This window comes from Rhinopithecus bieti, unplaced genomic scaffold, assembly GCF_001698545.2.
Source record: "Rhinopithecus bieti isolate Rb0 unplaced genomic scaffold, ASM169854v2 scaffold_52099, whole genome shotgun sequence".
NCBI classification, from domain to species: Eukaryota; Metazoa; Chordata; class Mammalia; order Primates; family Cercopithecidae; genus Rhinopithecus; species Rhinopithecus bieti.
In genome coordinates this window covers 595,130-619,403 of record NW_016820939.1, presented here as the reverse complement: position 1 = coordinate 619,403, position 24,274 = coordinate 595,130, and the positions used below count along the sequence as shown (strand labels likewise).

The window sequence follows — 24,274 nt, the reverse complement described above, 5'->3', positions numbered from 1 at the left end:
TCTGGCTCTGTTGCCCAGGCTGGGGTGCAGTAGTATGATCATTGCTCACTTCAACTTTGAACTCCTAAACTCAAGCAATCCCAGCTACTTGGGACTATAGCTGCTTATGGTCCCACCGTGCATGGCTAATTCCTTTTGGTATTCTTTGTATGATAGGATACTTTTTTAAAATCAGGAGATAGCCATGATATGACTGAATATGGGACTAAAACAGTTCAAGACAAAGGTCAGAATGAACAAATATACCATTTTTACATAAAACATTTTAAAGTTATAACAATTTAATTAAAACTGGTAACAATTCAACTTCAGTGGCATACAAAAATTCTAGTTCTTTACCTCTCCACTTTTCCCCACTTTGGTATTGATGTTAGAAATTACATCTTTCTATAGTGTGTATTCATTAACATAATTTATAGTTATTTTTTATGCTTTTGTTTTTTAGATTCTATGCCGAACTTAAAAGTGATCTACACAACAGCATTACACTACTTACAATACTATAAAATTTTATATATATATATATGTAGATACAATTATTTTTATTTTTTTGAGACAGAATCTCACTCTGTTGCCCAGGCTGGAGTCAAGTGGTGTGATCTCGGCTCACTGCAACCTCCACCTCTTGGGTTCATGCAATTTTCCTGCCTCAGCTGCCTGAGTAGCTGGGATTATAGGCATGCGCCACCATGCCCAGCTAATTTTAGTAGAGACAGGATTTTGCCATGTTGACCAGGCTTGTCTTGAACTCCTGACCTCAGGTGATCTGCCTGCCTTGGCCTCCCAAAGTGCTAGGACTACAGGTGTGAGCCACTGCACTCGGCTTAATTCTATATTTTATCTACATATTTACCTTTACCAGAGAGTTTTATATTTTTCTATGGTTTTGTGTTGCTGTCTAGTGTCTTTTTGTTTCAACTTGAAGAAGTCTCTTTAGTATTTCTTGAAGGGGGAAGGCCTAGTGGTAATGAACCTCCTCAGCTTTTGTTTATCTGGGAAAGTTTTAATTTTTTTAAAATTTTGAAGGACAGTTTTGCCAGACATACTGTTGTTGGTTGGCAGCTTTTTCCATTTTAGCACTTTGAATATATTACTTCACTCCCTTCTGGCCTGGAGGGTTTCTTTTACTTGAGACGGAGTCTCGCTTCGTCACCCAGGCTGGGGTGCAGTGGCGCAATCTTGGCTTACTGCAACCTCTGCCTCCTGGGCTCAAGCAATTCTCCTGCCTCATGCTCCCGAGTAGCACCACCATGCCTGGCTAATTTTTGTATTTTTGGTAGAGACGGGGTTTCACCATGTTGGCCAGGCTGGTCTCAAACTCCTGACCTCAAGTGATCCGCTCGCCTTGGCCTCCCAAGGTGCTAGGAGTATTGGTGTGAGCCACCACACCTGGCCCTGACCTGCAGGGCTTCTGCTCAAAAATCTGCTGGTAGGCTGGGCTCGGTGGTTCACGCCTGTAATCCCAGAACTTTGGGAGGCCAAGGTGGGAGGATTACTTGAGACCAGGAGTTTAGAACAGTTTGAGCAATATACTGAGACCTCGTCTCTGCAAAAAATAAAAAGAAAATTATCCAGGCATGGTAGTATGTGCCTGTAGTCACAGTTACTCCAGAGGCTGAGGCAGGAGGATTGCTTGAGCCCAGGAGTTCAAGGCTGCGGTGAGCTATGATCATGCCATTGCACTCCAGCTTGGGTGACAGAGCAAGATCCTATCTCAAAATTAAAAAGAAAAAAGAAACAAAACAAACTGCTTATAGTCTAATAAGATCTCCCTAGTATGAGATGAGTCACTTTTCTCTTGCTGCTTTCAAGATTCTCTCTTTGTCTTTGACATTTGACAGTTTGATAATAATGTGTTTTGGTTTGGGTCACTTTGGTTTATCCTAGTTGGAATTTGTTGAGCTGCTTGAATTTGTATGTTCATTTTCTTCCTCAAATTTGGGAAGATTTTGGCCATTAATCTCTTCAAGTAGGCTTGCTAGTCCTTTCTCCCTTTTCCTTCTGGGTCTCCCATCATGCATATATTGGTCTGTTTGATGGTGTTCTAGAAGTATTTTTGGCTTTCTTCACTTTTCTTCATTCTTTCTTTTTGCTTGTCTGACTCAATAATTTTAAGTGATCTGACTTCAAATTCACTGACTCTATTTTTTTCTGCTTGATTCAGTGTGCTATTGAACTCCTCTAGTGAATTTTAAAATTCAGTTATTGTATTCTTCTGCTCCAGATTTAGAAAAATGGTTTCTGTGACTTTGTTGATATTCTCATTTTGTACATGTATCATTTTCCTGATTTTGTTTAGTTGTTTATCTTCTCTATTAGCTCACTTAGCATCTTTAAGATGTTTAGTTTGAATCCTTTGTCAGGTAAATCATAGGCCTGCGTTTCTTTGGGGGTTGGTTTCTGGAAATTTATTTTGTTACTTTGATCGGGCCATGTTTTCCTGTTTCTTTGTAGGCCTTGTGACCTTTTGTTGAGATTCAGGCATTCAAAAAACAAAAAAAACAACTAAAAACAGAAAACAAAAGAACCAAAACCCCCAAAGCCAAATAAAAAACAGCTACCTCTCCCACTCTTTAAACACTGGCTTAATAAGCAGGGGAGGGTCTTCACCAGTCAGCCTGGCTAGAGTGTATGGGGACCTCTCAGACCTTTCTGGGAATGCATCTTCTCTGGGCTTGTGTGTATAATTTCTCGGTTAAAAAAGGTTTGCTTGCTTCTTCACTGGAGCTCATCATCTTTTGCTTTTCCTGGTGTCTGTCTGTGGTACTACACTCCCTCTAGTGTTGTAACAAACTGTGGAGCTTGCCTTTGTTCTCAATGGACCCCCAACCTGGCATCCACACTGCTGTTCTGGTCACTGTTCCAAGTCAGGTAAGATAGAACCAAGTCCTTGAGCAGCATCACTGAAAAACCAGAATGTTGGATACACAGTGCATTCATCTCTTTCACTCCTGAGGAAAAAGTGGGGTTAGAATTTTTCTCCTGATTGTGCCACCTTGTGCATGGGAGAAGGAATGGCTAGGGCAGGTCAAATGCCATGAATTTTCCTACCCATTTCAATGCACTTGCTGAGGTGCTGCAACCTCTTAACTTGTTTCTGGAGTTCTTACAAAAGCAGTTCGGTTTGTATATTGTTAAGTCACTGTCTTCCTTGGGGAATGAGGATCTGAGGCTTCCTATTCTGCCACCATACTGATATCACTCTGCAAATATACAATTTTTGATACATTGCTATCACTCTGGGATTTGGGGGTTATGGATAAGTTTGAGGTTACAAACCTATTCATTCCAGTATTAAGTCGGTAGCATAAATGAGCAAGATGGTCCAGTGAAGCCATACAGGGAGTGCAGAGACTGGAGAAGGGGAGAGCATGCACCTTCTCCAAAGGGGCAGCAGCTGCTCAGCTCCAGCCTGTCAGTGTCATGCTAGAGTGGCATCGAGAGGATAATCTTCCAGTTTGATTTTCCCAAGGGGAAGATCTTCCAATTTTTTTAGATAATCTGAAAATAAAGATGAAAAAAAGAACACAAGCAACTCCTTATTGTGGAAAATTTCAAACATGCAAGAGTAGTAAGAATAAGAAAATGAATCTCTACATCTCTATCACCTTGCTCCAGCACTTATCAACTCACGGCCAATTTTATTTCACTTATACTCACTCACTTTCCACACCCCAGTCCCCACTATTGGGTTATTTTGAAGTAAATTCTAGATAACATATCAGTACATCTGTAATTATAGAAATACAGATTTTATAAATGTAGATTTATATCTACATACAGATGTTATAAATGTGCAGACCAGTCAAAACATTCCTGGGGGTTATAATCCATGTAGGCCCATAGTTTAACCTCAGATTAGGGAGTTGTGTTTCGTGGTTGCTGCTTAAACATATTTAGAAGCCATTATCTGAATTATCCCGATACTTTCTTCCATCTGTGACATATGGCACAAATGAAGAGCATTTTGTTTCAGGAGTTTCGATGTGAGTGACTCACTTGATTTAGTGATCCTCAGCCCTGAAAAAAATTGTCGAGAACCCAGGCTCTGTATATAGCCTTGGTTGCGTGACTTGAGAAGGTGGAACATCCACATTCCTAGTCCAAATTTGCCTCATAAAATTCCAATGTGCTCTGTGTAAGACTCTGATCTGCCAACCAGAAACACTCCCAAAATTTCTTGGCTGAAAGTCTGGGAGTTGGAGCTTTCACGAGATTACCCACTCTACTCTTTCTTCCCACTTCCTTTACACACCTGTCCTCTCCTATTTGTTCTTTCTGACATTTTGACTAATTTTCCTCCATCTCAGCAAGTATCATAAATATTACAGCTGGATTGTTAACTAGTTAAAATGTGGAAACAGACCATTTTATGATTACACAACCAAAGATAGCCTTTAGCAGAAATTTAGTATGTTTTCATTTCTTTGGAAATCAAAACCAATTCAATTTTCTTTAAAAAAATTAGCTATCTGCAGCTGTATCAATATATGTTTTGGACTGTGACAAGATTCACGCTGTATGTTTATTTTTGTAGTTCACATCCCACTGAGTGGCCTGTACTCTTTCCTTTAAGGTCACTGTCACTAATCCATCTAGTCCCAGGAATAATACTTCCAATACTTTATTTGAAAACTGTAAATACTTTAAAATCTAAAGCCCACAAATCTACTGCACAATATATCTGGCATTGTTGCTGTTAGTTTTAATTTCTTAAAAATCACATTTAGATAAGATAGTAATATAGAGAAAACTCTAGGTTTTAGTAGATCTGGGTTCTAGAGTCTTCCCTGCCCCAATTAGTTGTATATCCATGAGAAAATCTCTTAATTTCAGTGGAACTCAGTTTGTTTCTCTTTTTAAACATTACCAGTTATAAATGTATTTTATTTTATATTATTTTTATTTATTTATTTTTTTGAGACTGAGTCTCACTCTGTTGCCCGGGCTGGAGTGCAGTGGTGCAATGTCAGCTCACTGCAACCTCCGCCTCTTGGGTTCAAGTGATTCTCATGCCTCAGCCTCCTAAGTAGCTGGGACTACAGGTGCACGCCACCACGCCTGGCTAATTTTTGTATTTTTAGTAGAGACAGGGTTTTGCCATGTTGGCCAGTCTGGTTTTGAACTCCTGACTTCAGGTGATCCACTCGCCTTGGCTTCCCAAAGTGCTGGGATTACATGTGTGAGCTACTTTGCCCGGCTTCTATAAATGTATTTTAAATAAAGATTTGTTTTTTAAAACAGTAGTTCCCAAGCTGGGCATGGTGGCTTATGCCTGTAATCCCAGCACTTTTGGAGGCTGAGGTGGGAGAATTTATTGAGGCCAAGAGTTCAAGACCAGTCTGAAAAAAAGACTGAAACCCCATCTCTACAAAAGCCAAAAAAAAAAAAAAGAAAAAATCAGCCAGATGTGGTGACACATGACTGTAGTCCCAGCCACTTGGGAAAATCCCTTGAGTGCTCAGGAATTTGAGGTTACAGTGAGCTATGATTGCACCACTGTACTCCAGCCTGGGCAACAGAGAAAGACCCTGTCTTAAAATAAAATAGGCCGGGCATGGTGGCTCATGCCTGTAATCCCAACACTTTGGGAGGCTGAGGTGGGTGGATCGCCTGAGGTCAGGAGTTCGAGACCAGTCCGGCCAACATGGTGAAACCCTGTCTCTACTAAAAATGCAAAAAAAAAAAAAAAAAAAATTAGCTAGGCATGGTGTCGTGCATCTGTAATCCCAACTACTCGGGAGGTGGAAGCAGGGGAATTGCTTGAACCAGGGAGGTGGGGGTTGCAGTGAGCCGAGACCGCGCCACTGAGACTCTGTCTCAAGAAAAAAACAAATAAAAAATAAATAAATAAAATAATAGTTTTCTATGCCACTACCACTCATTTCTACTGCAGAGTCAACTAATTTCACCTCTTTTACCTATTTTGTTATGTACCTCCATAACTCGAAAACTTGAAATAACACATTGGTATTACTACTTCTTTTTTTTTTTCTTTCTAGGCACAATCTATTGACTTCCCAATATAGATGATAACGTTTTCTTTTCTTTTCTTTTCTTTTTTCTTGAGATGGAGTCTCACTTTGTTGCCCAGGCTGGAGTGCAATGGCATAATCTTGGCTCACTGCAACCTCTGCCTCCCGAATTCAAGTGAGTCTCCTGCCTCAGCCTCCCTAGTAGGTGGGATTACAGGCACGTGCCACCACACCCGGCTAGTTTTTGTAGTTTTGGTAGAGATCGGGTTTCACCATGTTGGCCAGGCTGGTCTCAAATTCTTGACCTCAAGTCATTCATCCGCCTCAGTCTCCCAAAATGCTGGGATTACAGGTGTGAGTCACCGCGCATGGCCTATTTTTTTCTTAACCTTACCACAGATGTAGAACATTTTCTATTCCCTCTAAATGTATCATTAGATTATATTATAATTTGTCTTAGATCAGTATTAAATGTTAACATTATTGTGACTATGTGTCTTAGTCCATATGGGCTGATGAAACAAAATACCATAAACTGGGTAGTTTATACACAACAGAAATTTATTGTTTGCAGTTATGGAGACTAGAAAGTCCAAGATCAAGGAGTCAGCAGCTGCCTGGAGAAGACCTGTTCCTCATAGATAGTTCCTATCCACGAGGATAGGAATGTATGTGAAGACGGGAGCTGTTTCTTGAGTACGCAATTCCCTAGCTGTGTCTTTACATGGTGGAAGCGACCAGCTAGCTCCGAGGAGCTTCTTTTATAAGGGCATTCATTAGTCCCATTCATGAGGGCTCCATCTTTGTGACCTAATCACCTTCCGAAAGGCTCTTAATATAATTACCCTGGCAATTAGGATTTCAACATGCAATATTTGGGGGACATAAACATTCATACCACAGCAGTACATGAACATTTCAGAACTGATCTATGTAGTAAACTATGATTAATTTTCCTTCCCTGTTACTTGCTTTTTGCAGGATTTAGAAATTTAGTAATTAGATTTAGTAATTGCTTAGTTTTCCATGCATTTATCATGAAATATTTATTTGTTAACCCCATGCTCCTTGCCAGTTGTTAGTCCTCTCAAAACGTTCTGATGTATTTTATTATTTCACCTTCCCAAGAAGGCCCGTAAGAAGTCTTGTCCTGCTCTAACCTGGACTGTTTATTTTCATACTCAGAGCAAACTCTCCGTCTGTGATTTTGACATTATCCTCCTGGGGATTCGCTTCACTCTCTTCTGTGCAGATGCCCCTGTTTCTTGTGTGATCATCCTCTTTCTTGGTTTGTTGCTTTATTTTGGTGCAGCATCCTCTCCAGTAGTTACTTGAGATACGGTACATGGGAGGAACATTTTTTGAGTTCTTCTTGTCTAGAGTCTTTATTTTACTCTCAAGATGTCATTGATAGCTTGGCTAGGTATAGCATTGTAGGTTGTAAATAATGTTCCTACAAAATTTTGAAGGCTTTGTTCATTTCCTTTTTTTTTTTTTTCTGAGACGGAGTCTCGCTCTGTCACCCAGGCCTGGAGTGCAGTGGCCCAGTCTCAGCTCACTGCAACCTCCACCTTCTGGGTTCAAGCGATTCTCCTGCCTCAGCATACCTAGTAGCTGGGATTATAGGCACGTGCTATCATGCCTGGCTAATTTTTATATTTTTAGTAGAGATAGCATTATAGCGATGCTGATCTTGAACTCCTGACCACAGGTGATCAGCCTGCCTTGGCCTCCCAAAATGCTGGGATTATAGGTGTGAGCCACCGTGCCCAGCCCGTTCATTTATTTTTAGTTTTATTATTGTCAGCATTCCGAAGTCATTTTTACTCTGGATCCTTCCTTGAGACCTGCTTTTACTCCCTGGAAGCTTATGGCATCTTCGCCTAGATCCCAGTATCCTGATGGGAATCACGGTGTAAGTCTATTCACATCCAGTGTAGTACAGTGATTTAGAGCACTCAGTGTACAGCACGGGCCAGCTGCAGTTGAATGCCAGTTTTATCACTTACTGACTGTATTGTCTTGGACAGGTTATTCAGTTTTTCTCAGCTTTAATTTCTACATGTGTAAAAGGTGGATAATGATGGTTTTGATAAGGAAATGAGTTAAATATATTAAAGCAGTTAGAACAGTGCCTGGCACAGAGGAAGCCCTAATACTGTTCGTGTTAGCTACTCTTACCATTATCCATTATACCTGACATGCTTCAAACCCTTGCAGTCTAGAAACTCATGCCCCTCACTTCTAGGAAATTATCTTAAAAATTAATTCGTAAGTATTTCTATCTTTTTGTTTTCCCTACACTTTCTAGAAGAAGTACTACTATTCATGTACTGCACTGGCCTTCTAATTTTTTATCTTTTCTCTCTTGTTTTTTATCCCTTTGCCTTTTGCTGCAATTTGTGGGAGATCCTTTCAGTTTTGTCCTCCAACCACAGTAAGTTTTTCTTTCCTGCTACTATATTTTTGTTTTTTTCTCTGAATACTTGCCCTTCTCCTTTGTAAAAGGTAACCTGTTTTATTCATAATTGCTTAGTTTTTCTTATCTGTGAGGATACAAAATAGATTTCTTCTCCCTGCATTGTATGTGTTCCCTCAAGGCTGTTTTTCTGCTTATTTTTTATCTCCATCTGTCATGTGAAAAGCTCTCCCAGTAATCCAGGTGTGACAAAGCACATGACTTAAGGAAGTGAAGGTGGAGTAGATGATGCGGCTCTGACTCAGGAGTCGTGGAAGAAGTAGAAATCACAGCGTAGCTTGGGAAAAACGATGCGAGTGAATGAAAGGGAGGAGCCTAGGATGACTTTTAGATTGTGGGCTTGGGCCATGGGGTACATGCTGTCGTCAGAGAGAACGGGAAAAGAATTGCCTTGGGCCTGTAGGAGATACATTTTGTTTTCGTTAGGTTGGTGTTTGAAGCTCTCAGGAGACACTCTAGTGGAGATCTCCAGTAGAGTGGGCTTTACAGGTGTGCTGCTCAGGAAAGGGAAAGCGGAGAGATGAAAACTGAAACCATGGATGTCTCTGAGTTCATCCAGGAGACTATGCAGAATAAAAGAGAGATAGCATAGAAGAGGCAGATCTTGAGAAAAAAATGAACTGGTTATCTAAACCCCAGGTGAATTGCATGCTGAAGTTTTTTTGTTTTTCTTTGAGATGGAGTCTTGCTCTGTTGCCCAGGCTGGAGTGCAGAGGCGCGATCTCGGCTCACTGTAGCCCCCACCTCCCTGGTTCAAGCAATTCTCCTGCTGGGATTACAGGCATGTGCTGCCATGCCTGGCTATTTTTTTTGTATTTTTAGTAGAGACGGGGTTTCATCATCTTGGCCAGGATGGTCTTGATCTCCTGACCTTGTGATCTGCCTGCCTGCCTGTCCCTCCAAAAGTGCTGGGATTATAGGCATAAGCCACCATGCCTGGCCCTAATTTTTGTATTTTTAGTAGAGATGGGGTTTCACCCACCTTGGCCAGGCTTGTTTCGAACTCCTAACCTCAAATGATCCACCTGCCTCAGCCTCCCAAAGTGCTGGGATTACAGACATGAACCACCACACCCGGCCTGCGTGCTGTAATTTTTTTTTAACGAAAAATAGTTTGGAATATAATTTTTAAAATCAGTTATTTACTTAGGTTCTTAAGAAATTCAGAACACCAGTTTGTGAGGATAAATTTCTTTTTTTCTTCTTTTCTTTTCTTTTCTTTTTTTTTTTGAGACAGGGTCTCACTCTGTTGCCCAGGCTGAAGTGCAGTGGTGTGATCTTGGTTCACTGCAACTTCTGCCTCCTGGGTCAACTGATCCTCCCACCTCAGCCTTCCCAGTAGCTGGGACCACAGCCGTGCATCACCACACCTGGCTAATTTTCTTTTTTGTGTTTTTAGTAGAGATGCTGTTTTGCCATGTTGCCCAGGCTGGCCTTGAACTCCTGAGCTCCAGCGATCTACCTGCCTCCGCCTCCTGAAGTGCTGGAACTATAGGCGTGAACTACCGTGCCTGGCTTGTGAGAACAAATTCCATTTGTCAGGGCAAACACAGATCGCAGGTAGCCCCCGAGCTGAGGAAAAGCTTTGATTTTTGGTAAAATTTATGAGTCCACAGCTTTCTGATCGATTTGGCACTGCTCTGGAATCTTGTATTTCTCTTTTTCTGTGTTGAAGATCTCACCTTCCTGTTTCTGGGCTTCCGCAGCTGCTGCTTCTTGAAGTAAGCGTCAGTAAGATGTTTTGGGATTTTTACAGTGCTGATACCAATTTTGGTTGAGGTAGCAGTGACAGATTTCTGGCGTGTTCTTTGTAGAGGATCTTGGTTGAGGACCAGAGGTTCGGTCACAAGTAACAAGCCACTAGCCAGCTGCTTCAGGAAAACCACCCTCTTGCCTCTGTGGCGCCCAGTGAGGGTGATCAGAATGGTCCCAGGGATGATGCTGGCTCACAGTTTTTTCATGTGCTGACTGAAGGGTTTTTTTGCCGTGGCTCAACAGCTTTTGAGGCACATCTTCAGTAGGATAATATCTAGGCATTTTGTGATCTTTAACCACCCGGTATCCCTGTTCTTGTCACCACCAACTGGTTTTGTAACAGTTGCAAAAACCTTTTCCTTTTTCTTTCCAACCTTGGATTCAGCAGCTGAGTGCTTCCTCTTGTACATGGGCTTTGGAATACAGCTGATCGGGAATACCTGCCAATTCCTCTGACCAGGACAGGATTTCAGCTGCAATGGGGCTTCTCCTTCCTGCGCTTTTTAGTCTTGAGGTTACCCCTTTTTACCTTGCCACCAGCATGAGCCTTCTTGGCTTCTGGTTTCTTTTTCTTTTTTCTTTTTTTTTGAGGCGGAATCTCGCTCTGTCGCCCAGACTGGAGTGCAGTGGCGCAATCTCGGCTCACTGCAAGCTCCGCCTCCCGGGTTCACGCCATTCTCCTGCCTCAGCCTCCCGAGTAGCTGGGACTACAGGCGCCCGCCACCTCGCCCGGCTAGTTTTTTGTATTTTAGTAGAGACGGGGTTTCACCATGTTAGCCAGGATGGTCTCGATCTCCTGACCTCGTGATCCGCCCGTCTCGGCCTCCCAAAGTGCTGGGATTACAGGCTTGAGCCACCGCGCCCGGCCGGCTTCTGGTTTCTTCTCTTTAGGATCTGGCTTCTCAGCCTTTTCACCCACTATCTTGCAAGATGGGAAAGAGAACTCAGCATAGAAATTTAACAGTGAATGATTGGAATTTATGGAATCTTTTTATTTTCAGTTGACAAAGTGTATTAAATTTTATCCATGAAAACGTTTTATCTAATAACAAAGAACAAACAGAAGAAAGAAAAAAATTAACAAGAATTTATTATATACTTGAAACTCTTCTAGGCATTCTATTTATATTCTTTAGTCCTTACCACAACCCTGCAAGGGAGAAAGGGGCGAGAAAGAGCAGAGCAGAGTTCTAACATCAGGAGGAGAAGAAAGTCTGGGGTTGGGGCTGGGCCAGGCTCTTATGAGGCAGGACTTACGCCATCGGTTGACAGAGCAGGAAGAATGGAGGGAGAAAGTCTCCCCTTTGCTCATTGTCTGTGTCTCAGGATCTTGCTTTCCCTAGGACAGAGGTTTCCCTAACCTCTTTTCATCTTTTTATTTTATTTTATTTAGAAACACGGTCTTGTTCCATTGCTCAGGCTGGAGTGCAGTGGCACCGTCATAGCTCACTGCAGCTTCAAACTCGTGGCCTCAAATGATCCTCCTGCTTCGGCCTCCTGAAGAGCTGAGATTACAGGCATGAGCCACTGTACTTTATAACCTCTTTTCATTGTAGTTCTAAGAACAGTTATCTTCTTTCCCATTCCAGTAAATGGCACAATTTTTATGCCATTGCTTAGGCCAGAAACCCGGGGAATCATCTGTGATTCCTCCAGGTCCCTCATCTCCTCTTTGGTCCAATCTATTGGCGACTATCATGGGCTCTACCTCCTGAATATATCCCACATGTATCAATTTCTCTCTTACCTCTATCATCCTCACCCTAGTCTCCATCATCTCTTGTTTGGAATATGGAGAATGCCTCTTAACTGACCTCCTTGCTTTCATTTTTGACTTTCCTATAGTCTGTCCTCAACAGCCACAGTGATATTTTAAAAATGGCAATCATGTTATTGCCAAAAAGATCCTGTCACTTCCCTGAGTAATGTCCTTCCCCACGGCCTACCAGGCCCTGTGCTTTCTGACACTTGCCTTGCTCTGTGACCTCATTCCTCCCACTCATCATCCAGCCCCACTGGGCTCCAGCACCATGGCCTACTTGCTGTTTCCGACATATCAGACTTGTTCCCACCTTAGGGCCTTTGTTCTTGCTTATTTTCCCCAAGATTCTCAGCCCTCACATTTTTGCAGGCCTGCCTCCTGATTATTGAGGACTTGGCTGAAATAACATCTGCTGCGGGAGGCCTCCTGGGACCTCCCTACCACCCCTAGAGAAATTGGCCTTTCCTTTTACTCAGTCATTTGCAGTGACAGCACCTTGTTTGAGTTCCTTTACAGCACTCACATCACTCTCTGCAGTTGTTTATTTGCTTGCTTTTTTATTTGTCTGTGTTTCTCTGTGTTGTCTCTAGTGTCTACAATAATACCTACCCAGAGTAGCCACTCTATCAGTATTTGTTGGCTAAATGATTGTATTACTTTAAAAATTGTCAAAGCGAGGTGTGGTGGCACGGCCAGTAGTCCCAGCTACTCAGGAGGCTGAGTTGGAAGGATCGCTTGAGCTCAGGTGTCTGAAGCTGCAGTGAGCTATGATCATGCCTCTTCACTCCAGCTTGGGCAACAGAGTGAGACCCTGTCTCTAATAATTTTTTTAAAAAGATTGTTGAAAAGGTGCCACTTTTTTTTTTTTTCACCTTTGAGACAGGGTTTCACTCCAATGCCCAGGCTGGAGTGCAGTGGTGTGATCATGGCTCACACTAGCCTCGATTTCCTGTACTCAGGTGACTCTCCCACCTCAGCCTTCTGAGTAACTGGGACTACAGCCATGCACCACCATGCCCGGCTAATTTTTTTGTATCTTTGGTAGAGACAGTGTTTTGCCATGTTGCCCAGGATGGTCTTGAACTCCTGACTCAAGCGATTCACCCAAAGTGCTAGGATTACAGGTGTGAGTCACCACAAATGACCAAAAAGGTGCCACTTTTGAAGAGTGCTCAAGGGATTTGATTCTGCTGTTCTCTCTTATAGATTCTTTGACCCACATATTTTTTCAGGTTTATTGAGGTGTAATTGGCTGTGACATAAACTGCACCTGCTTAAGGTGTACAATTTTGATGAGTTTTGACATGTGTCTGCACCTGTGGGACACCCTCACGTGAAGCTAATGAACATGCCATTGGCCCAAGAGTTTCCTTGTGCCCCTTGTAATCCATCCCTTCTCACTGTTCTCCCACCACCAGCCTCTAGGCAACCACTGATCTGCTTTCTGGCATTATAAATTGGTTTGCATTTTGAGAATTTTATATAGCTAGAATCATTCAGTATATACTATATTTTGGTTTCTTATATTCAGCATAATTATTTTAAGATTCATCCATGTTATTGCATGTGCATTCCTTTTTATTGCTGAGTGGGATTCTGTTGTCAGGATATATCACACTTCGTTTAGCCGGGAACCTATTGATAAACATTTGGGTTGCTTCCAGTTCTCAGTGCTTACAAATAAAGCTGCTGTGAGTGTTATCTGGGCATATGCTCTCATTTCTCTGGAGTAAATACATCCAGGAGAGAAATGGCTGGCTTACAGGTACATGTTTAGTTGAGCATATTTTCTTTCTTTTCTCTTTTTTTTTTTTTTATGAGATGGAGTCTCGCTCTGTCGCCCATTCTGGAGTGCAGTGGTGCAATCTCGGCTCACTGCAAGCTCCGCCTCCCGGGTTCATGCCATTCTCCTGCCTCAGCCTCCCGAGTAGCTGGGAATACAGGCGCCCGCCACTGCGCCTGGCTAATTTTTTTGTATTTTTAGTAGAAACGGGGTTTCACCGTGTTAACCAGGATGGTCTTGATCTCCTGACCTCGTGATCTGCCCGCCTTGGCCTCCCAAAGTGCTGGGATTACAGGCGTGAGCCACCGCGCCTGGCCTGTTGGGTACATTTTCAAATCTCTGTTTTAGTTCTGAGGGAACTGGGGGGCTAAGTGAAGGATCTGTAACTTACCCACGGTGACACAGCTATTTTTTCTCTTTTTTGAGACCAAGGTCTAACTCTTTCAATGGAGTGCAGTGTCCCAATCACGGCTCACTGCACCCTTGACCTCCCGGGCTCAAGCAATCCTCCTACCTCAGCCTAAGGAGTAGCTGGGACTGCAGGCGCCCACAACCGCCTTAGCTAGTTTTGGCAGTTTTTGCCAAAATAAGGGTTTTGCTTTATTGCCTAGGCTGGTCTCGAACTCTTGGGCTCAAGCGATCCACCCGCCTTGGCCTCCCAAAGTGTTGGGATTACAGGCGTGAGCCCCTGTGCCCTGCCTCAAGGTGATGCAACTTTTAAGGGAGTGATGAGATGCAAGTCTAGATTCCTGTCACTTCAAAGTTCGTTATTTTCCAGAAACCTGTGCTGTTGAGTTACTTGTTTGGTCCACCTTTGACCTGGGGCCTGTATGGTCTGCCAATATCTGCTGACGCCCTGCTGACACTCTGCTCTCATTAAGACCTCTAGTACCTGCTGATGCCTGGATGTGTGGCTTTTTTTTTTTTCCCGGTAACACACTATGATTCTGTAGCCTGCATGTCTTGCTTACTGGGACTGGTAGGTGTTGCTTACTTGGTACTTACATAGCCAGAGTTTGCTGAGGCTGCTTTCAGCCAGCATTGTGCTAAGTAAGGCCCTTGCTGGCCCATGTATTTGATAAAGAGCTTAACTTTACTTAAGGTGGGTGAGGCCTATGTACAATTTACTTCAGGACCAGTGAATATGGGCTTTTCTCTTTAAAAACAGCACTCAAGATGATCTGAGCCCAGGAATTTGAGGGGATAGTGAGCTATGATCACACCACTGCACTTCAGCCTGTGTGACAGAGTAAGACGCTGTCTCAAAACAAAACACACCCACCCACCCACACGCACACACACAAACCCAAAAAAACAACCAGCAATTGAAGAGCTTTCATAGCTTCAGTGACCAATCAGAGTGAGAATCTCATATCTCATGTGATTAGTTTCTTGGGCTTAAACTGCTTGCTTAGGTCACAATAGTTAAAAATCCAACTGCACAATTGTAAAGTTGAGTCTTATTACCCAGAAATAATCTCTGGAGATTTTCAAGGTTAAAATGTACAGCCTGCCTCTCGAATCCAAGGCCCAAAGCCATATACCCTGGCCCCACCAGAATCTTTGTTGTTTTGGTCCCCACATTCCACCCTAATTCTCAACAATTCTGGTCAATTATACCGGATGCTAGAGTTTTGAGGGGCATCAAAAATATGATACCCTTGTTCTTTGTCTAGGATCTGGACCAAATGTGAAATAATACCAAAGAGTAAACAGGTAGGAAATCCAAACATCAGCTTTATGATTGCAAAAGCTCACACTGAAGACATGTCTTGTACAGGGGCAAGTGGGCCCCATACTAAAATTTGGAATAAGAGAAATTCCCCTATCCAATCTCTGGCAGTTCTGGGCCACAGAAGGCCTTCTGGGCAGCAGGGCCATTTTCAACAAGTGTCCTAAAACCTATAAAAAGAATAGTGATTTTTTAAAAAATTTTGAAATGGAGTCTCGCTCTTGTTGCTCAGGCTGGAGTCCAGGGGCACAATCTTGGCTCACTGCAACCTCTACCTCCCAGATTCAGGTGATTCTCCTGCCTCAGCCTCCTGAGTAGCTGGCAATACAGGTGGGCACCACCACGCCTGGCAATTTTTGTATTTTTAGTAGAGACATGGTTTCACCATGTTGGCCTAGTTGGTCTTGAACTCCTGGCCTCAAGTAATCCACTCCCCTCGGCCTCTCAAAGTGCTGAAATTACAGTCATGAGCCACCATGCCAAACCTTTTTTATTTTTAAATTTTATTTATTTATTAATTTTTTTATTTCAATAGCTTTAGGGGTACAGGTGGTTTTTGGTTACATGAATGAATTTTATAGTGGTGAAGTCTGGGTTTTTAGTCCACCCATTACCTGAATAGTGTAGATTGTGCCTAATAGGTAGTTTTCAATCCCGCATTACCTCCCACCCTGCTCTGATTCTCTAATGTTCATTATATCCCTCTGTATGCCGCTGCACATCCATAGCTTAGCTCCCACGTTTAAGTGACAACACGCGGTATTTGGTTTTCTGTTCGTGAGTTACTTCATTTCCGTCGATAATGGCCTCCAGTTCCATCCAAGTTGCTGCAAAAGACCCTTTTTTTTGTATGGCTGAATAGTATTCCATGGCATATATCATACCACATTTTCTTTATCCATTCATCAGTTGATGGACACAGGTTGATTCCATATCTTTGTAGTTGTGAATTGTACTGTGGTAAACATATGTGTGCAGTTGTCTTTTTAATATAATGACTTCTTTTCCTTTGGGTGGTTGCCCAGTAGTGAGATTCCTGGATTAAATGGCAGATGTACTTTTAATTCTTTGAGAAATCTCCCTACTGTTAGCCATAAAGGTTGTACTAATTTATTTTCCCACCAGCAGTGTTTAAGCAAAGAATCTAGTGATCTTGGTCTTCTGTATTTCTAACAAACGGCATAACATTAGTCTGAATTAATCCTAGAGAAGGAACAAGTTGTATAAGCCATTCTACTGGGAGCCTCAGGCTCCATTTTGGGATTTTCTCCTAATAGGCTCCTACTGTTCTTCTTAGTGTCAGTCCCTCTCCTTAGGTTTTTATTTTATTTTATTTTATTTTATTTTTTTGGAGACAGGGTCTCTCTGTCGCCCAGGCTGGAATGCAATGGCACGATCTTGGCTCACTGCAACCTCTGTCTGGAAGGTGCAAGCGATTCTTGTGCCTCAGCCGTCCGAGTAGCTAGAACTACAGACGTGTGCCACCATGTCTAGCTAATTTTTGTATTTTTTGTAGAGACGAGGTTTCACCATGTTGCCCAGGCTGGTCTCGAACTCCTGAGCTCAAGCCATCCGCCCCCCTCAACCTCCTAAAGTGCTGGGATTAGAGGCGTGAGCCACTGGGCCTGGCCCGCCTTTGCTTCTAATCATCTATCTCCATGCTAAAGGATTGCTTTTCACTTTGAAACTTTCACAGCATTCAAACATAGATGTCGCCTTTGTAGACTTCAGCTGCGAGTGCCATTTTTTCCTACATCAGATTAACTCTATAACATTAACTCCTTTCAAGTGCCAGAAGAAAATTCCCTCTCTCTTACTGTTTTAGAGATTACTCACCGTATATCTATTTCCTGTTGGAATTTAAATTTACTCTCCCACTCTCACCAACTATGTAGAACAGGTAAGACAAGCATATTGTGAACCCAACAAATGACCAAACATTTCCTAGCCTAGTTCACCTGCACTGCCACCTCCTTCCCCAGGTGCTCTGTTGCATCCAAACTCAGGTGTACCCAGGGGAGTGTCAGAATTCTAGCACTGCAGTTTGTGGAATTACTTTACACAAGTCGAGAAATAGCTCACATAACTTCCTTCAAACTAAGAGGAGAGTTATTTCCTAATGGTGGCCTTCATTTATCATGAGATCACATATGTATATATATATTTTTGTTTTCTCATGACCCTTTTAGTATTTGAAAGAAATTTCTAAGTTTTACTAAAAAAGGCTTTGGAAAACAAATCAGAAAATTGGAAGCAGGAGCAAAGGAGTAGTCTTTTTTTTTTTTTTTGATCCTGACCTTGTTATTTTTCTGGGTTAGATGAAACAGATGTTATTAATAACAACAATCACCACAATAGCTAATATTTACTGAGCACTTAAAGTGCCCCAGGCATAGTAGCTAGAAATGGTCAGATGAGAAGGCTGGAAGTTTATACCAGATGCCTGGGATTGATCTCTAGTTTTCCTAAGAAATGCTTGAGCTCAACAACACTCTTTGTTCGGATTAGTTTTGTCTAGAGTGCTAGGCGCATATCCTCCTGGCCTAGCAATTGAGGATGAAGAAAAATACTTCTGTTCCTTTGTAGTTATGGCCTTAGGGTTGAACCCCTGTTTAGAAAGTATAAGGAAAGGATGAATGACCACTTTGCTATTAATGAAAAATGTCTCATTTGCTCTGGTTTCATCTCCTTTCTGGGGGGCTGTTGGCTGACGTGGTAAAGGATCTGTTTTGCTTATGTATTCTTTTAGGGAGTCCACTATAAAGTAGTTTAGAACCTAGGATGAGTGCTGGGAAATATTTTCTGTATTTAGGACCATGAATGTTTTAATCATGTAATTACTTCAAAATAAAAGTTATTCAGACCTATAAATTAAAATACTACCCTTTCAGCATGGATATTATTCTTTCAGAATGCCAGTTAACATGTTTTCCATGCACCTGTATTTAGACCTTGAAAGGCACATGAATTAAAGGTTTAGGACTGGCAAGGTGAGTAGTAGTAATCAGGATGTGGTTTAGTTTGAGTGGCAAGAACAATATTTTATACAAGTGAAACCCATAAACTTTTATTATTTTACTTTTCATATGTAGTATAGGCTCGGGAGTCAACCTCTATCATCTTGCTGTGCGGTTTACTACCTTAGTCTGTGGTAAGTTGCTTAATTGCAATCAGCCTCTCTTCACTCATGAATCAATGAAGGTAATAATGGTACCTACCTGATAAGGTTGTTGAGAGAAGGAAATGAATTACCTAAGGGATCTATCACAGGGCCTGGTACATGGAAGACCCTGTGGTAGGTCCCTTAGGTAATATGTTTAGGAAAGACTTAACAAATGGGTCATTATTATAGAAAATCAGTATCAGTAGTTTGCTCTCATGGCTGACAAAACCCATTAATCTCATTTATTACAACTTGTAATACATTTTCTTCTCATAATTCTAGGATTTAAATAGGCGATGAGAATTTATGGTTATAAACTTAGTAACATCTGATCTGATGAGCTGCGGTCAGAAAAGGTTGTTGGGAAAAGGACCACAAATATTACTATAAATAGAATGCTACCAGTGCAGGGTAAACAAGTCTTTCCAGTTAGTTTTGTTGGCAAGATGCTTTGTTTTACCTTCTGGTCATTTTATCCTGAAGGTGGAGCAGGTGCTGTTTCAGGCTAAACACTTTGCAGTCCCATCTACCACCCTTCTCTAGGTCCTGACTTGGCCTCTAGGTCCTGACTTGGCCTGTCCGTTCTCCTCATGTCCTTGCATTTCATTTGCTGCGGGCATCTCTTACTGGAAGCTTTGGTATTTATTAGGCTCCCTTGTAAAATCCTAAGAACAAAAACAATTGAGTCATCTCAACAGTCCAGCTCCTCACAGAGTCATCAGGATGTTATCAGCCTGTAGGAGTTACTGGAAATAACCACGACTCTCTCTATTTTTATTCCTTTTCCTTCAGTTCCTTTTTTTCTCAATTATAAAAATGGTAATTGCCAGCCATTTCAAAGATAGCAGATAGTACAAAAAATATAAAGAAGATCAAATCATCGCTAATTTAGCATGCAGCAGCAATCATTATGAAAATTTTGGAGTTTCTCCATTTAGTTGCTTATTATTCTAACAGGGCTAGGAACATTCTGTTTGCCTATCAATAAGAAAAAATGATCCTGTTTAATCTTGTAAGTATTTCTCCTTATTAAACAGTTTACCTTTTAAAAAATTTTTAAATTTTTATTTTTTGAGGCAGGATCTCAGTGTGTGACCCAGGCTGGAGTGTAGTGGTGTGATCATGGCTCAGTGTAGCTTAGACCTCCCAAGCTCAAGTGATTCTCCCCGCTCAGCCTCCTGAATAGCTGGGACTACAGGTGCACGCCATCAGGACTGGCTAATTTAAAAAAAATTTTTAATAGAGATAGAGTCTCACTATGTTGCTCAGACTGGTCTTGAACTCCTGGGCTCAAGTGATCCTCCCACCTCGGCCTCCCAAAGTGCTGGGATTACAGGGGTGAGCCACTGTACCTCTCCTGCTTACATTAAAAAAACTCCATATCACCTCATTGTATGGTTGTACTATAATTTACTTAATCAGTCTCTCTTTGGACATTTAAGTTGTCCCAGTTTTCTGCTTTTATAAATATGCTGTTATAAATAGGAATGCATTTATAAATAACAATACTCTTATAAATAGGAACATCTGCCCCAAAGAAATAATAAATCTTGGCTGGGCGCGGTGGGTCACACCTGTAATCTCAGCACTTTGGGAGGCCAAGGTGGGCAGATCACGAGGTCAAGAGATGGAGACCATCTGGCTAACATGGTGAAACCCCGTCTCTACTAAAAATACAAAAAAATTAGCTGGGCGTGGTGGCGCCTGTAGTCCCAGCTGCTCAGGAGGCTGAGGCAGGAGAATCACTTGAACCCGGGAGGCGGAGGTTGCAGTGAGCCGAGATTGTGCCACTGCACTCCAGCCTGGCAACAGAGCGAAAAGAAATAATAAATCATTGCCAATATTGAAGTTTGTTTATTAAAACATCTTCTTAATAAACAAAGGCTCTTAGTACATATTGCCAGACTTTACCCAGAAAAGTTATATGAATTTTCTTTCCCACCAGCAGTATATGAGAATGTGTCTTTCACTCAACTCTTACAAGCTGGGGCTATTCACCTTAAAATTGTTTATTCTTAGTATGCAAAACATGTTATCTTATTTCACTGTACTTAAACAAAAAATTACTAGTGATGGCCAGGTGCAGTGGCTTACACCTGCAGTCCCAGCACTTTGGGAGGCCGAGGTGGGTGGATTGCTTAAGCCCAGGGGTTCAAAACCAGCCTGGGCAACATGGAGAAATCCCATCTCTACAAAAAATATAAAAATTAGCCAGGCATGGTAGTGTGCGCCTGTGGTCCCAGCTACTTGGGAGCTGAGGCGGGAAGATCAACCTAAGCTCCAGAGGTCAATGATTCAGTGAGCCATAATAGCACCACTGTACTCCAGCCTGGGTGACAGAATGAGACCCTGTCTCAAAAACGCAAAAAAACTAAAAAAACTAGTGATGATATTGTCCTAATTCCTTTTCTTTTTTTCTTTTTCTTTTCTTTTCTTGTTTTTTTTGTTTGAGATGGAGTCTTGCTCTGTTGCCCAGGCTGGAGTGGAATGGCATGATCTCAGCTCACTGCAACTTCCGACTCTCAGGTTCATGTGATTCTCCTGAATCAGCCTCCTGAGTAGCTGGGAATACAGGTACCCACCACCACGCCCAGCTCATTTTTGTATTTTTAGTGGAGACAGGGTTTCACCATGTTGGTCAGGCTGGTCTTGAACTCCTGACCTCAGGTGATCCTTCTGCCTCAGCCTCCTAAAGTGCTGGGATTACAGGTGTGAGCCACCACACCTGGCTGTTTTCTGCTGCTATAACAGAGTATCACGGATAAAGTCATTTAAAAGAAAAGAGATTTATTTGGTTCATGGTTGTGGAGGCTGGGAAACCCAAAACCATGGGCTTCCCAAAGGGTCACGTCTGGCCAGGGCCTTCTTGCTGCATCATAACATGTCAGAAGGCATCACATGGCATTCCCACTCTGACAAACCCATTCTCACCTCGATAACAGCATTGATCTATCCACAGCCCTCATGACCTGATTACCTCCTAAAGGGCCCACTTCTCGACACTGTTAAAATGGCAATTAAATGTCAACATGAGTTTTGGAAGGGACTTTACAACCATAGAAGATGTTGATCACTTTTTTTTCAAGTATTTTGTGTTTTTTTTCTGGGAAGTGATAGTGTTTTTATTGTTGAGTTTAAGAAAATACTGAATTTGGCTTTTACCTTGTGTCATGTCTGAGTAGACAGTCTACTTTTTCCATTACTGCCAATTTCCTTTATATCTGTTTTAGATTTATCTCTCATGAATTTATGTAAACTCTTTTTGAACCTGTAGGATTTTTCGGTCCTTCAAGCTTCTAGAAGTTTTCCCCTGTGCTACCTTTCAGAGCGTGGGAAACAGTTCCACAGCCAGGTCTGGTTACCTTTTCTTTTGGCACTTTCCCCTCAGGCTTTATATTCCTAACCTTTTCTGTTGGTTTTCCTGAGGAGTATCGTTCACCCCAAATTCTACTTGCAGAGGCTGGAAGTACATGAAATACTTCCTGTGATTTGTAGAACTGGATCTCAACATGAAGGTGAATACATATTAAACATATGCAGATGCCTTTTAAGTGTGTGAGAATAGAAGATAATATTAGAGATTAGGGATTAGTTTATTTCTCCATCCTTAAGCCAAATAATGGTGTTTTACCCCTGAGCTGTGCCTAAGTGGTTGCCAGTCTTTTCCGCATGGTCTTGCTATTGACTGCTTTTCATTGCTTCCACTTCAGTGTGCTCCAGGAAAGGAAACAAGGACAGGCGGAGAGTTAGATTGAGATTTAAATCCCAATGTTATAATTTACCTGCTTAATAATCTTGGACAAATAATATGGCCCGAATGGGCCTTTGTTACTTCCTAGAATAAATGTGAGGATTAAGTGGGATCTCGTGATCTGCCTCACTGGCTTGGGATGTAAAGTTGGTCATGCTTTTTAAAATTTGCTAATTAATCATTTGAATCTCTACTTGCGAAAAAGGGCAAGAAGTCTGCAATCCTGTATTTGAAATCATCTTTACAAATTGACTGAGAACCTTACTCTTCCCAAGGAAATCTCCTTCCCATCTCCAGCTGGGGAGAAACTTTGAAAAGCCTGACCAGCCCGCTGGTAGGCCCTGGGATCACTGCTGTTGTTTCTGTTGGGACCTTTTGATGCATTGGCCCCACCCAGTCCAGTGGGCCTTTATCCATTGCCACCATGTCCCTTCTGGTCCAGTCCTCGCACACCACATGGCGGTGTCCAAGCCTGGGCTCTCAAGATGATTTCTCTTCAGGTCACATCCATATACTTAGTCATCGTGTCCTGTGGCATCTGTCCGGGGTGACTGGACACAGAGGAACCTGTCATCAGGCAAGAAACCCCTGTCTTTCCTGGTGCGTATTAGGACCAGCTGACCTCAGTTGGAAACATCCTAAATCTTTTGAGAAATTCTGATAACACTACATTTTTTTTTTTTTTTTTTTTTTTTTTTTTTTTTGAGCATGAGATGGAGTCTTGCTCTGTCACCCAGGCGGCCAGGCTGGAGTGCAGTGGCAGGATCTCCACTCACTGCAAGCTCTGCCTCCTGGGTTCACGCCATTCTGCCGCATCAGCCTCCCGAGTAGCTGGGACTACAGGCGCCTGCCACCATGCCCGGCTAATTTTTTGTATTTTTAGTAGAGACAGGGTTTCACCGTGTTAGCCAGGATGGTCTTGATCTCCTGACCTCGTGATCTGCCTGCCTCAGCCTCCCAAAGTGCTGGGATTACAGGTGTGAGCCACTGCGCCCGGCCAACACTACATTTTAAAAGAGGAGTGGCCAAGGTCACCTTTCTCCCTCCCCCAGGAGGCTCCTTAAGGCTGCTATGCATATTTAGCCCCCTCCCGTCTATCAGCACTGAGTACCCAGCAATCACAAAAGTTGCTATCACACTACCTCATCAGGAATGGGGGTGCTTATACCATCCTCATCAGGAATGGAGGTGCTTATACCATCCTCATCAGGAATGCAGGTGCTTATACAAACCTTAAATTTGTATAACTAAAAAGGGCCATTCAAGTGATTCTTCCTGGGAACAAAGAAGGTTGATACTTTGGAAGGCTGAGGTGGGCGGATCGTGAAGTCAGGAGATCGAGACTATCCTGGCTAACACGGTGAAACCCCATCTCTACTAAAAATACCAAAAATTAGCCGGGTGTGGTGGTGGGTGCCTGTAGTCCCAGTTACTCGGGAGGCTGAGGCGGGAGAATGGCGTGAACCCAGGAGGCGAAGCTTGCAGTGAGCCGAGATTGCACCACTGCACTCCAGCCTGGGAGACAGAGTGAGACTCCGTGTCAAAAAAAAAAAGAAGGTTGACTAAGGGGCTTTTGGACATTATGTAGACAGACACCCCTGACACCTTCTCTTACTAAATAAGTAAATAAAGTTCTATTTCATCAGACATAGCCACATATGTGTAAAGCACCTACCCCACCTGTATTAGTCTGTTTTTATGCTGTGAATTAAGACATACCCAAGACTGGGTAATTTATAAAGGAAAAAGATTTAATTGACTCGCAGTTCCACATGACTGGGGAGGCCTCACAATCACGGAGGGGGGCGAAGGGGAAGCAAGACACATCTTAGATGGTGGCAGAAAAGGCAAGAGCATGTGTAGGGGAACTCCTC

The 24,274-nt window shown here is 42.5% G+C and overlaps 1 protein-coding gene and 1 pseudogene across 5 annotated transcripts in view; one reads left to right on the top strand and one right to left on the bottom strand.

The window, feature by feature from the left end:
* Window positions 1-24,274, top strand: part of CUNH4orf36 (chromosome unknown C4orf36 homolog) — a 70,821-nt gene that overhangs the window by 9,538 nt on the left and 37,009 nt on the right. The window lies entirely within an intron of this gene.
* On the bottom strand, window positions 9,618-11,471 carry LOC108520612 (60S ribosomal protein L6-like; annotated as a pseudogene).